Source organism: Dreissena polymorpha, chromosome 15, assembly GCF_020536995.1.
Source record: "Dreissena polymorpha isolate Duluth1 chromosome 15, UMN_Dpol_1.0, whole genome shotgun sequence".
Lineage (NCBI taxonomy): Eukaryota > Metazoa > Mollusca > Bivalvia > Myida > Dreissenidae > Dreissena > Dreissena polymorpha.
Genome location: NC_068369.1, coordinates 32,128,960 through 32,142,912, shown reverse-complemented (window position 1 = coordinate 32,142,912; position 13,953 = coordinate 32,128,960). Strand labels below are relative to the sequence as shown.

At 35.2% G+C, this 13,953-nt stretch overlaps 2 long non-coding RNA genes across 2 annotated transcripts in view; both read left to right on the top strand.

The window, feature by feature from the left end:
- Positions 1-9,120, top strand: part of LOC127861307 (uncharacterized) — a 46,173-nt gene extending 37,053 nt beyond the window's left edge. The window contains exons 2-3 of the long non-coding RNA XR_008040163.1: positions 4,243-4,438; positions 9,089-9,120. This is a non-coding gene — a long non-coding RNA (uncharacterized LOC127861307). The remainder of the gene's footprint in view (positions 1-4,242; positions 4,439-9,088) is intronic.
- Positions 9,121-9,136: 16 nt separating this feature from the next.
- Positions 9,137-13,953, top strand: part of LOC127861306 (uncharacterized) — a 31,069-nt gene continuing 26,252 nt past the window's right edge. The window contains exon 1 of the long non-coding RNA XR_008040162.1: positions 9,137-9,203. This is a non-coding gene — a long non-coding RNA (uncharacterized LOC127861306). The remainder of the gene's footprint in view (positions 9,204-13,953) is intronic.

The window sequence follows — 13,953 nt, the reverse complement described above, 5'->3', positions numbered from 1 at the left end:
AAAACATAATATGCACTATCCATATGGAAAGAACCTTTACCTAAAGTTAGTATAGGGTATACTTTAAAAGGTTTTATTGACGTTTTACTACTTCATTTATTTATTATTGTGCATGCGATTCATTTTTTTTGTTTTGGCTCAATATTTCATTACATTATTCCGATGTTGACGACCTGGTTAATGAAATACCCTGATAGACTTAACATTCGTGCATTACACAAGTTTGTATAAAGTGTATGCCAGATTTGGGCAAATGCGTTTATGCTCGTAATCTCAGGAAATAATTACCAAACTGTATATGTGATTTACAAGAGCAGGTGTTTAACATAGTTTTATTGAAAGTGTTTTATGATATTTAAATGGCTGTGTAAGATGCGCTCAGTTAACTAATAAGGGTTTTGGGTTGCAACCAGTTTCCTTGATATAATTTTTTCTACTTTAAAATTTTTGTCCGCCTTCTATTTGCATTGATTGAACGTTGTTCTGAAACAAATTCCACTGATAATCTGTTCTGCCCTATTCAAAATATGTCCTTCTGTTCTTCCCTTGATCTTTCGCCCGTCATGTTTGTTTCGTTATCGCTCGAGATCTCAGACACGAATGATCCGAAAATGATCAAAATGTATATGCAGCAACCACACCACACAGGGTGGAAATACACATCTTTTATAGGTCGTTTCGGCCCAAATTCTTTGCTCATTTGCCACTAATCGTTTGCGCGAAAGCTTTTACACCCATACTACGAATATGACGGGATTTAAAACGTAGAATCCCTTTATAATGGATAAGAACATCGTTGAAAGGTTGTTCCAAAATTGTTTATTACGTTATTTCCATTTTGATTTTTTGCTATATATTTATCGCTTCCGCACAAGATCTTAGTTAATAGTAATACAATTAATAAAAAAAGAATATTCACTTTCCTCTTTGGTCGGACACGAAGGAAGTGTCAAGTCAGGTAATTTCTTTTTACTTATTTTTCAATTACTGTATTCATCTTATATAAAAATGTCTTATTGAAAAAAGTTTACATTTAGTCATGTATATCGGAACTTTTACTACTAATAAGTCTTACTTATTATTTTTTCGGTGATAACGTGCCTGCATAATCGATGCAGATTCACTTTCGTCTTCCATATTCAAACCGAATAATTATTGGGAGATTGGAGAACAACCGATTGCCGGACAACGAATACCCGGGTTAATTTCTGTAAGAACAAACAAGACATATTGCATCCTTTTTCTAAGCTAAATTTTACTATTTTGTATATCCGGATTTCACAAAGCAGGCTCGTTGTTCGACATTCCATCGACCTTAAAAGCACAAAAAACATTATACTCTTAACAACACATTTTTTAACTGAATATTTTAAATTTATTTTCGACTAGACTGTCTAATTCCCCTGTTTGGACTTGTGGACATGGTTCCCGAACGTATTGATCACAGCTTCGATTCAACAGGCCATCGAGCAAATTAAGCCTATTAGGACAACCTACCAGCAACCAGTGAATGCCACAAAGGCTAACAGTTAAATTTAAATAAAATATAATTATATTATATTATAACTGAGGCGTACTTCAAATTTCAAATTGTCACACACGGCTAACTTCAAAATAACGGCAACTGAATTTTAATTGTTTAATTTAGACCACAATTAGCTAGATTGCATAATGATCCATGGCTGTTTCTGGGTAGCAGGCATCAATGTAAATTTAAACTATTACAATACCAACTTAAATATGAAACAGTTATGTTGTGACGTCGCTGTCCGCCATAGAGCGGTGCGGTCACCGTCAAAAAACTAGAAATGCTGATGATCTTTTGATGACAGCGAATCTTAACTAAACTTATACTGTTTGCCGGTTGAGTACGAGAATCATTTAACTGTCCAGATATTTAGTCAAAATATTTGAGGTCCCCTCGTTTGAACGCATGCATTGCACCCGCTATCTGTTCAATAAAGAAATTCCAAGAAAGGACAGGTGTTATCCGTCTGCAGCGAATACTGATAGAGTTACTTGCATTATTTATCATACTTTGTATAGAAACCCTCATTAATGTGCATACTTGTGAATGCTGCGTAACTGATTATGCGTATCCTACAATAGTTCATAGCGACAAGATCATCTGAATAACGCCACGCACTACTTGTCAAAATTTGGGACCGCGCAATTTTACACTTGAAACTGAAATCATCATGCGTGATGTTAATAATGACATCTATAAGAGAACCAATACTTTTTAAATCCAGACAACCCGAGTCAATACCACAGCGGTGTAATATGATCAAGTCTGGTGTCTTGGCTACCTCCTTCAATGTCTTGAATTTGCCGGCAGCATCCAACCGTGACAAACAACCATATCCCTGCCACATTATGTCTGCGTCTGTTAAACCCAGATTTACACTTCTGACCTCTGTCTCGCCGCTACAAAAATTTGCTTGACTATGGATGAACCAAGGATCCGCACTTTGCTTGGACCTACAATTAGTTTGGTCTAGTAACCACAATGCCCTTACTATAACAAAAACAGTAAAAAAGCTGTAGCTTGAAAAAATATGGCAATAGCGGTAATGTTTAAACGGATTCAGGCTTACGATAAACCCAATACGCCTCAGAATGGATTCAAGAGTTGCTCCCCTAGGGATATAATTTACACATACTTATATTTTATAAATACTAGTTCACGCTATGAATAAGACATACGAGTTATACATATCTGAAGGTTTTTACAGCAACACCTACTCATGACAGTATGTATGAGTTGCTAGGACAATCGACTGGTTCTACTGATACATTTGTTGTGTCCAATCCCAAATAGCGATTCATGTTATACGATAAGGTTCTTGTTTAGTAGGAATGTTTAGTAGGCTGAGAAGTAAAACATCATATACGGTATCCTATTTAAATATTATTTCTAGTCTGGGAAAACAGCCTATGTTTGCAATGAAATGGCCCAATCTGGTCCACAAACATCTACTAAAGGCAGTGTATTTGAAATCATTTTGACCTTTATTTCGAACCGTCGTCGTCTATAAATCGAAAAGTACGTGACTTTTAAGAGGATGTAAATAAAAAGCTAAACATAGTCACACAGACGCGTTCAGTATTTTTCTGCATTTAAATAGACCTTCGCTATGAAAGCATGAAATGAGCAAAAACATATGTTATTAGACATATTGAGCATTTGAATTATTGATGCTTGAACAATTTTAATGTTTTTAATTCGGCCTCGATGTTCATTGTATAGTACGCAGTGTATTTATAGTGACAACCACCGATTTAACATACCAATGTACATATACTAGATTTGAATTACTGCCTGCTAGGTTGAACAAGCCTATTTTCTTAGCATGTATTATCAACTAGCGCACTTTTAATCTGAATGCATAATAATCTACCTTATGATATACCATGTTCCCTCCTTAAAATGTATACTATTATTTTAATCAAATGTGATTTTGAAATCGTTGAAATACATGTTCTAAATAATAGTGAAATCATATTTTTTTGCATAGCATAACAAAGTATTACCAATTACTGGCATTACACTGCAGGGAATCGAAACTGCTATTTAAGATGCTTTGGTTGATTTTGCAATAAATAAACGTTACGTTCGTGTGTATGTCTTTCTGATAGTCTGTGCTGCCAAGTCACAGCTTCTATATAAAAATCTTCGCGCGTGCGTGAGTATCGGCGGCATTATTTTGGCAATACTAAATTAATACTTACATTGTTTCACTTGAATACCTATTAACTTTAATTCGACAGAAAACGCTTCGACATATTGTGAACGTGTGTCTGCATTATCAATGTGTTGACTTTAAGGTGTATGTTTAAGACGTGCAATCTACGCACGGTTCCCGTGAGACGGGTTTCTGATGCACGGACGACGGATTCACTTAATACCAGGCGATCCTGTAAGTTGAGTCCGAAGCGCCGAATCTGCGATCAATGCAACTCACATTATAGCCGTTCTTCCGAAGCAGGTTTTGTTTCATGATGAACATAGTTACGTAGACGTTGTAGTCTAGGCTGCTTTAGTTTTCTTGGTTTGTCGTAAAATCGATTGTAGTTTTATTTTTTTTAGTTGCTTTTGGTTTTGATGGATATAGCGTTGTTATAATTTAATAGTTATTTCCTCTGCTATTGTGGTAATGATGTGTCAATGTCATTTTAGGTCGTCACAATTGCTATATTGTCATAAATAATTTCAAAAGTTTTATAAACGTTCGTATTGAGGTGGACGCTCAACCAAGCTTCATTGAAGAACGTTGATGGTCAGAGTGACGGTACCACCACAACTGGCGCATTTACTCATTTGTATGGCCGTCGTCGTTTTAATCGCTTTGCTGTCGGCGACTTGGTGCAGATCGGCAGTGATCGAAAGACCGTCTCGTTCGCAAATGATGTTTGTTGGAAAGGATATTTAGAGCAGGTGAATTTACTTTTTTCATCAGACATAAAAATAAAGAACACATATAAACCACATTTGTTAAATATATAACATATTTAAGTCATATGCACAACGGTAACGATTTAAAAAATAAATACATTGATTTATAATTGTAATGTTCTTATGTTGAGGGCGATAGCATCGAGCGACTAATCGTTGGTTACCACCGGCATATTAGTCGTGATGACATTGGTGATAACGACAAGTTACGACTCCTTTTAACTGAAACACAATGGTATCTTTTGAAATGTGATGATATTTATAAATATGCGGAAAATATAACTAATGCTATCTTACAACCAGCAGAGTTGTGCATCCCAAACAAAACAATATGCGTATGTCCACGTGATTTACCATGGATTAATAATCAAATTAAGAGAAAAAATCGACATCGAAAAAGATGATATCGTAAAGCTCAAAAAGTTAACACCGAACTGCACTGGTCAAATTTTCGTCGTGCTAGAAATGAAGTTATTTTACTCTTACGAAATTCTAAATGTGAATACTTTAGGAACATGGCGCATAAACTTAAGTCGTCTGAGCTCTGTGCTAAGGACTGGTGGAAAACAATGCGCACTTTATTTCTGCAAACACAAATAAATCGATTCCACCCCTATAGGATGAACACTCAGACACTTTTGAGACAAATGACACATGCAAAGCTGAAATTATTAAAAAATATTTTGCAAATCAATCCTTAATTAAAAAGGGTGATCCAGCTCTTGTTTCTAATTATCGTTCTATATCTTTGCTCAATTCTTTCGAAAAGGTTTTTGAACGAATAATTCACAAACATATTTTTAATTTCCTCCGTCTTAATTCATTCTTCACACAGACCAATCTGGCTTCATGCCTGGTGACTCGACGGTTAATCAGTTAACCTATATGTATGATATATTTTGTAAAGCTCTTGATAATGGTCTAGAAGTCAGAATTTTTCTTTGAGATTAGTAAAGCATTTGACAAAGTATAGCATGATGGTCTTTTGTTCAAACTGAAAGCAGCAGGTATTCGGGAAGATTTCTTAGCATTTCTATCAAATTATCTTGCAAACCGTAAACAAAAAATAATTCTACTTTGCGCAGAATCGTCTCTTATAGAAATCATTGATGGTGTTCCCGAGGGTTCTATATTAAGCCTTCTTCTCTTTCTTGTTTACATAAATGAAATAGTAGCTGATGTAGAAGCCCACATAAACTTTTTTTGCCGATGATACAATCCTATTTATGCTTGTGAACACACCCCATAGAACTGAACATGTTATGCAGTCAGAAATAGATACAATCGCACGATGGGCTGATTAATGACTCGTACACTTCAATCCCTCCAAATCAGAATCAATGCTTATATCTCGTAAAACAAATAAACCGCACCACCCCCACTCTCAATGGGTGGCGTCGATATACCTCTGGTAAATATCCACACATACTTAGGAGTATATTTGGCAAATGACTGTACTTGGCATGAACACATACATTTTATTGAACAAAAAGCATGGAAGCGGATTAATATTATGCGCCGTATAAAATCAATGCTTGATAGAAAATCTCTCGACACTATCTATTTTGCATTCGTATGAACACATACATTTTATTAAAGTTAAAATCATGGAAGCGGATTAATATTATGCGCCGTAAAAATTAATGCTGAATAGAAAATCCCTCGAAACTATCTATGTTTGCATTCATACGACCAATTGTGTATTTAAATGTTATTTTTGACAATTGTTCCCAATATGAAAACGATGAATTAGAGAAAATTCAAACAGAGGCAGATCGTATTAGAGCTACATCACGTTGTACTCGATTAGTCTCTCTAAAAGATCTTTACAATGAGAAATGTTGGGAAAGTCTAAGTCAAAGGCGACGCAAACACAAGTTAACATAAATGTTCAAAATGAATTTTAGAGAAGCACCTCACTACTTACAGTCACTCCTACCTAACACAGTCGGAGCATCTAGCCAATACTCACTTAGAAATGCATCACATTTACAATCCATTTATTCCCGAATGGCATCTTACTCAAATTCATTTCTACCATCTACATTAATCGATTGGAATCGTCTTTCAGAAGAGTTAAGAAATGCTGACTCGATTCATTCATTTAAATACAAATCAATAGTGATCGACAAATTCAAAACCGATTGTTTTCTGATGGGGAGAGGCTCCCTCAAATTTTGCACACTCATAAGAACCAATTGTAGTGCTCTAAATGAACATCTCTTCGTGCGTAATGTAGTCGCATCGACTCTTTGCCGATGCGGACATAAGGAGTCACCTTTTCATTATTTCCTTGAATGTCAGCTCTATATCAATATTCGGGCAGAACTCCTGAACACTATATCAATTTATTCAGACTCTCTGTCCAAACGATCGAATATGGAGATAGCATTCTGGACTATCAAACTAATCCCAATATTGCTGATGCAGTACACAAATATAGTATCAATAGCAAACGATTTGACACATAGGTTTCCTCAGAACGTCACTATTACTCCCTTTCTCTAACTATCTCTTAGTTCTCTTTATCTACTCTACTATTTTGTTTCCTCTTATTGCATTATCCCATTTATATTTGATTCATTATTTAATCAATTATGTTCGCTTAAAACATGCTACTTAAATAACCTTTATGGAATTGAATTCTATAAAACGTTGTTTTCCGTTCTTATCCAAATCAAACTTGTTTCTATACAAATGTTGTATGTTTCGTATAAATGAATATGCATTCTCGTTTGAATAAATATTTTTAAACTAATCGTTCGTTATTACCAAATAACAAGCAAACTTCCGTAAAAAATATCGATTTTACCACTTTATGTTTGAGCCAGCGTTATGAGTTTTTCACACAATGTATGCTAATGATATCTCAGATAAGTTCGAAAATGCGTCAGGTCCGTTAGAAATCACCCCATCAGAAGACCGCACAGATGAGCATATTTTTCAAAATTTAGAACCTGTGACACTCTTTAAGTTACATCGTTTTTAAAGCCTCTATCCACTTGATCAGAACATGTTTTCTTAGTATGTTAGGTCCGTTTAACAATCGGCCGCCCAGAGGTAGGTATGGTAGATTCCCTTATATTGCTTTAGTGAACTCTTGTGAGCAATCTAAAGACACGATGTTTATCTCATTACATGATACATATTTCATACCGTTGATAATGGAATAACTGCAGAAACAACAACAGTTTCGTGTTGTTCGGATTTCATATTGTCATTTAGAAATGTTATTTTACCACCTCTATTTTAAATATTAAGGTACAGGTCGAACCTTTGTTTAAATGATTCTTGTTCAAAGTACCACTTAATTTCCTCATCGCATCGTAACACAGTGTTTTACAATGGTTTCGGCTGAGTTTAAATATAATTCCAGATAAAACTTTGCTGTTATATGGTGAGGGATATTTTCTACGGCATGTGTATCTATAGTGAAACCTGCTCAGACAAATTAAGTTTGTTCTGGGTGTCAGGTCAGGGTATTCAGGGCTTTTACCCTAGTATAATAATTATACAATTATAATACAAGAACAATCGTACGTATCTGAAGACTATACGGAGAGTGTAAGTACATGCATGTTTTGGTGCTACCGAATAAATCAGAGTAATGGCTCTGTGTCAATGTTATCCAATACTTAAATATAAAACGTCAACAATGATGTTTTGGTTTAAGTAAATGGTGAAACTTCTATACATTATTTATTTTATTAATAAGTAAAGTAAACCGAACATCATTATTCATGTGTACATACTTTGTATTAGCGTGGGTATTACTTTAACTTATATTGAGGTAATTGCGTTTATGTGGATAACGAATTGTAAGATTAATAATATAAATGTATGTGTGGAATCGATGCTTATTAGTAGGATTTAGCTAACTGCGCTATCGGATTGTTTGTAATATTTTCGCGCATGACGTTTGTTCATATCGATATTAATAATGGGTTTCGATCATTGCACATTCCTTCAACAAGACTAATAAAATATCAGTGGTTTAACACTCACTGTTTTACTGGAGTAAAACTATGTAAAAACTTTAGAAGTCACATTTTTATTTAAATCTTGATTGCAGCTTGACAAGGTATTGTGTTCTTTTATTATCTAGGCAGAGTTTTAAAATGAATCCGGTTCCTTTTGTGTTGAAACACATGGCCGCCAAGGCGAGTTGCATTTTTCTTTATATTGCGAGAGCGAACTTTTGTTTATAGTCTGGAATTAACATTTGTAGTAAAATCTTCATTTGTCAGAAGAGTATTGTTCCCCCGATATTGAAATTGAGTACACATGTAATGTGTAATTAAAATATCCTTTTTATAAGGTCTTATTCAATAATGAGCGTTTCAAAACTCTATACATTGCATATAACGTCAAATCTTCATGAATCTTGGTGAGTACGTTTGGTATAATGACATATTGGTAGAGTTTGAACACGGTTTTAGTCAATTGCTAAACATTTGTAATAATGAAAACCGGGGCGCGATTTAAAAACAAAATAGGCCTCAGTCTTATGAAATGCATGGCCACCTACAGGGGTGGGGCGGGTTGCCTTACATGGCTTTATTTTAACCTGTGTAACTTATTGAAGTAAACGCAAAATAAACGTAACATAGGGTATGGACATTATTATTTCAGACCCTCGGTCGAATTGGTCTCATAGTGCAAGTATTCAACAGTAAAAAACTGTTGATCAGAGTGGACGGTAAAGACTTCCTGTACAGTGACATATCGGTTACGGTGTTTCCGATAGGTAAGTAACGACATATTGTTTAACATATCAGATCCATATTAACTAAATACGTTTAAAAAAACGAGGATTAAGTATATTTCAGTTCTTTATAACTAGGTGAAGTGTCAAGTGCTTTTTCTTTTAATGTAAATATTATAATGCATTTCTCATTTCCGCCATATAATAGTAAACCTCTGCTTTTACTGTCATATGTATTTTCGGATTTGTACACATGATCACCACGTTTTGCATAAAACAAGCACGGCTGTTAATTCTTACGCCAATATTGGTGTTCCATTTGCTGACAATGAACATAATTGTTGATCTAGAATTTTCTATGCAGACATTTGTACATTTGGAAAAGTGAAGATCAATCGAAAAAGACGTGGTTAACCTTCACTTACGTACACTCTTAATGAAAAATATAGTTTGAAAAAAGAAATCTGAATTTTTGTTAAATGTTTATTATGAACTGAATTGCAAACATATTTTGATATTTTGGACAACGATTTGAGGTGAACGGAGTGTCACCAACAGACAATAGTGATTGTGTTCTTCCTATCAATAACTGAGATGATGAGTAAACACAACTTTAAGAGGTGTTTCTACACTATGAAAGTGAAATGTATGAATCTTGTTATCTTTCCTTCACCTTTATGAGCAGTTTTTGTGTTGTCTAGATGCATTTTCGGCTAATACATTTGACTGTGGATGCAATCGGCTTAACAAATCCTGTTGAAAGTATGTTCTTTTGCAAATAGGGTCATACAATCATAAACAAATTTACCATTATTGTCGTTTGTCAATGTTTTGGTATTTCCGATAGTTGCACAGTGCACATTCAATTGTCTGATTACAATGCCACTTTTTAAATCAGGCAAGTTATCAATTTCAAAGTAATTACTGCATGCGTCTACAGTAACCAAGTAGTGATTGCTGTGTAACGTTAACATATCGGTCGGAATATGTTGCCACGTCTCTCATGTATGTCATATTGAAATAATTGCTTATTTGCATTAGACTGTATGTATATTTCTTACAAGGGCTCAACTGTATCACCTGTTTAGTGATCTTTTTCGTCATACCAGGCCAACAGCGCGTCCTTGGCTCTTTAAACTGTATCATATACACCCGTGTGTGTACTGATGGTATCATTTCAGGTCGTCGTGCCCTTAGAAATTAGATAGTCTGACCTCTGAAGACTAAGGGTGTCACGTTTGAACGTTAAAACGGTCGCGTTTCGCGTTTTGCTGAAAAACGTTTACCAAAACAGCAAACGTTTACACAACAGTCAATATCAATATAATAAATATTTGGATGCAAATCACGTAGCTGACTAGCCGTACTAAGTATATAGATGAAGAACTGCGAAATATGGGTACTCGCGGTAAATCCGGGCTACCGAATTCGGCAGTCATTTATTTCTGATTGGTTAGCGGATGACACAGACATGAACGGAAACTTACGGAGAATCTTCGCTTCTTTCCAAAAATCTTACAATTTGGCAACGAATCAGTGCATATGCCGCCTTCTTAAAATATTGTAATTGATTAATTAGCAAAGTAAAACACTGCGGTAGCATATTGAAAAGCAATATTTTAACAAAATTATATAATGATAACGTTATTGCTACTTAACTGGTTTTTCATTTTCTGCGGTCAAACGATATGCACATTGTATTTTATGTGCAAAATACATATCATTTTTTGAAACATTATTTTTCATCGATTTTACATTATTTTCGACGTTCTTTTAAATATTTTTATAGAATGCCGAATACACATGGGGTGATACTGATGCTCTGTTTTATAATATGTTATGGTTTTTATATGACGTCATTGCGCGAAAGGGATATGCACCGAATATAACTACCGGAAATAATAACTATTTTCAGTTTTGAAATGCGATTGTACTGATGCTTTTTAAACGGACATAGGTAACGGTAACGTTTCGTTTATTTCATTTCGTTTAAACGTTTAGAAACAAATTGTAAACGTGACACCCTTACTGAAGACTAAGCCATCTGAGTAAGAGAGATCATATTTATGAGTCCAATGCTCAAGTATCTGTTTCGGACAGTATATCCGATAAATAGTCTATGAGTTGTATGGTCTGTATCAAAGTTTGCATATTATGTCATCCTTATAAGAGTGTCTTCTTATTCCTAGACGACGGTCTCTCACGTTAGATGTTAGAACTCTATGTACTTTCACGTCAATACCTTCAAAGATAAAGTCGTTGTCATGCATAGGGTTTCTTGACAGTAAGCCAGATGTCGGAACGCTAATCTTACATTGATCAAGGTCATAGATTTGAAGCTATAGCATAATTTTCTGCTGGCGTGGTTGATCGGCTGAGATTTGCTTTTGTATTATCACCGATAGAGGCTTGTGGTCACTGGTTATGGTCCCGTGTCGACCATAAAGATACTGGTGGCAACGATTGTAACTAAACAGTATTGCTAACAGTCCACGCACTATGTTTGCCTAACCAGATCCTGACGGCGTAAATTTCTTTGAGGGATATGCCACTGGTAGTCCGTCTTGTATAATTAACGTGCCAACGCCATGTTAAGAAGCGTCGCAATCTAGATTAACGGGCTGTTTGTCATCAATATACGATGAAATATTACTCTGCAGTATTTTCGTTTACTTTTATTTAAATACAACGTTTTCGAATTGTCACATACGAATGCGATGTCGTTTGTAGGCAATGCACGAATCGGAGCCGTGTTTTCCGCTAAATTAGGAGAAAACTTATGCAGGTAGTAAACCATGACTTGAATGATTTCCAGTTCCTGTCGTGTTTGCGGAACATGAACACTTAATATGACCGTGATTTTTGTCGGAGCAGGTTTCATTTCAGTGGAGGTAATCAACGCCCGATAAATGGTAACACGTTTACTCCAATTACACATTTCCAAGCGCAATACTTTATCTCATTACTCTCTGCCCTTTCCAACACGGCCCGGAGGAGAATGGTTACCCTGTCTCGTCGTCAATGTATTAATATGTCATCAACAACTTAAGTCACGCCAATCAGTCTCTCAAAATTTGTATTGATCTTCTTTTGAAATATGTTAGATGAGCCTGGTATGTCAAATGGCAGGTTTAGTCACCGATATCGTCCAAAATATATGGTAAATGACGTGAAAAAAATGACTTTTTGTCTACCTTGGCACTTCAATATAAATACGTAATGTGAATTACCGACAAAAGCGTAGGATACGACAGTCGGGCCTTCACGACATCAAATGTAGGCATACGTTAGTGCGTTCATCTTATGACATCTACTAATTTGTTGGGGTGTAGATAAATCAGCAGTTGATCAGTCTTGGGTTTTTCAACTATTATAAGTGAATCAACCCAGGTCAGTAAAATTTCAGCCTTTTGCTATAATCTCATTATAACGGCCACCGGAAAAACTTTGCGAAACCGAAATTTCGCAAACTTAAGTACCCTTTTTCTTAAAGATTTGCTACTTTGAGACATAGTATGCGATTAAAGTCTTATCGTTGATTAATAATTGGTTATTTTCACTCAAAAAACGCGTTTTCTTCACTATGAAATTTATAAGCAAAGTTGGGGTTCCCATGGGATTTTTGCATTTTCCCATGGGATTTTCGATTATCCCATGGGATTTTTTCTCCCATGGGATTTTTTTTCTCCCATAATTTGCAAATGGGAGAAAAATCCCATGGGATTTTGAACATTTTAAAAAACCTGTTTTATTTGCGTTTGCAAGTATTTTAACGTTATTTAAGGACTGTATATTGGTTTTATGCCAATTATATATAAAAATATTTAGTAATAAAAAAATCCCATTTTAAAATGGGAGAAAAAAATCCCATGGGATTTTTTTCTTATTTTGAGAGATTTATTCATGAAACTTTCAGAAACATCATATTTTATGAAATGATGAACAACTACGATATTTTAATGCGTTTAGTCGTGTTTAAAAAAAAACAAAAAATCCCATGGGATTTTTAAATCCCATGGGATTTTTAAATCCCATGGGATTTTTTCTCCCATGGGATTTTTTTCCAATGGGATTTTTCAGTTTCGTAAGCCGAATAAGTTTCTTAATGCGAAAAACAACAATAAAGGAAATAATAATTATAATTTTGAATAATAAATTGAATGATATAAATAACATGAATATTTTTAAAATGAGTTACAATTAAAGGTTTATGCTAGTAGAACTTATCATTTCTTGTTCGAGCAGATGGTTGAGTCCAATTGGTGAGTATGCCAGCTTAGAACCAGTATAAATGCATCGCAGACAGACAACGCTGTCATACTGTACACACCGCTGAGTAACAATCTTTATTGCATTTCATTTTGCAACAGAAAATGAACTCCGTAGTATAATTGATCTTATATATGCCCTCTGCTTTTGAAAGCGTGCAACACATTAACATAACAATAAGTCCATGCCAAAAACTATGTGCAAATTCCATTCAAAGCTATATACACATTATAAAGGTCAGATGACCCGCGTCATGCGAAAATGGGTCTTATGTCATATGCGGCCGAAGTTGGTCCATCCTAGCTTGTCCAACCGCGCAGTCTGGTCAGGTACTACGCTGACTGATATATAAAGTCAAGCCATGATTCGTGGTCTCATATCCTAACTCGGTAGCTCCTGTGCGAAACTTTCACCGGAAACGACGGCACCGAGACGGGCGCTCGAACTTTGCGGATGCGCGTTATATGTTATATATAATAGCGCGATGTGTTTTTTCTTGCCTCAAATTAGTAAGCCCAATCAG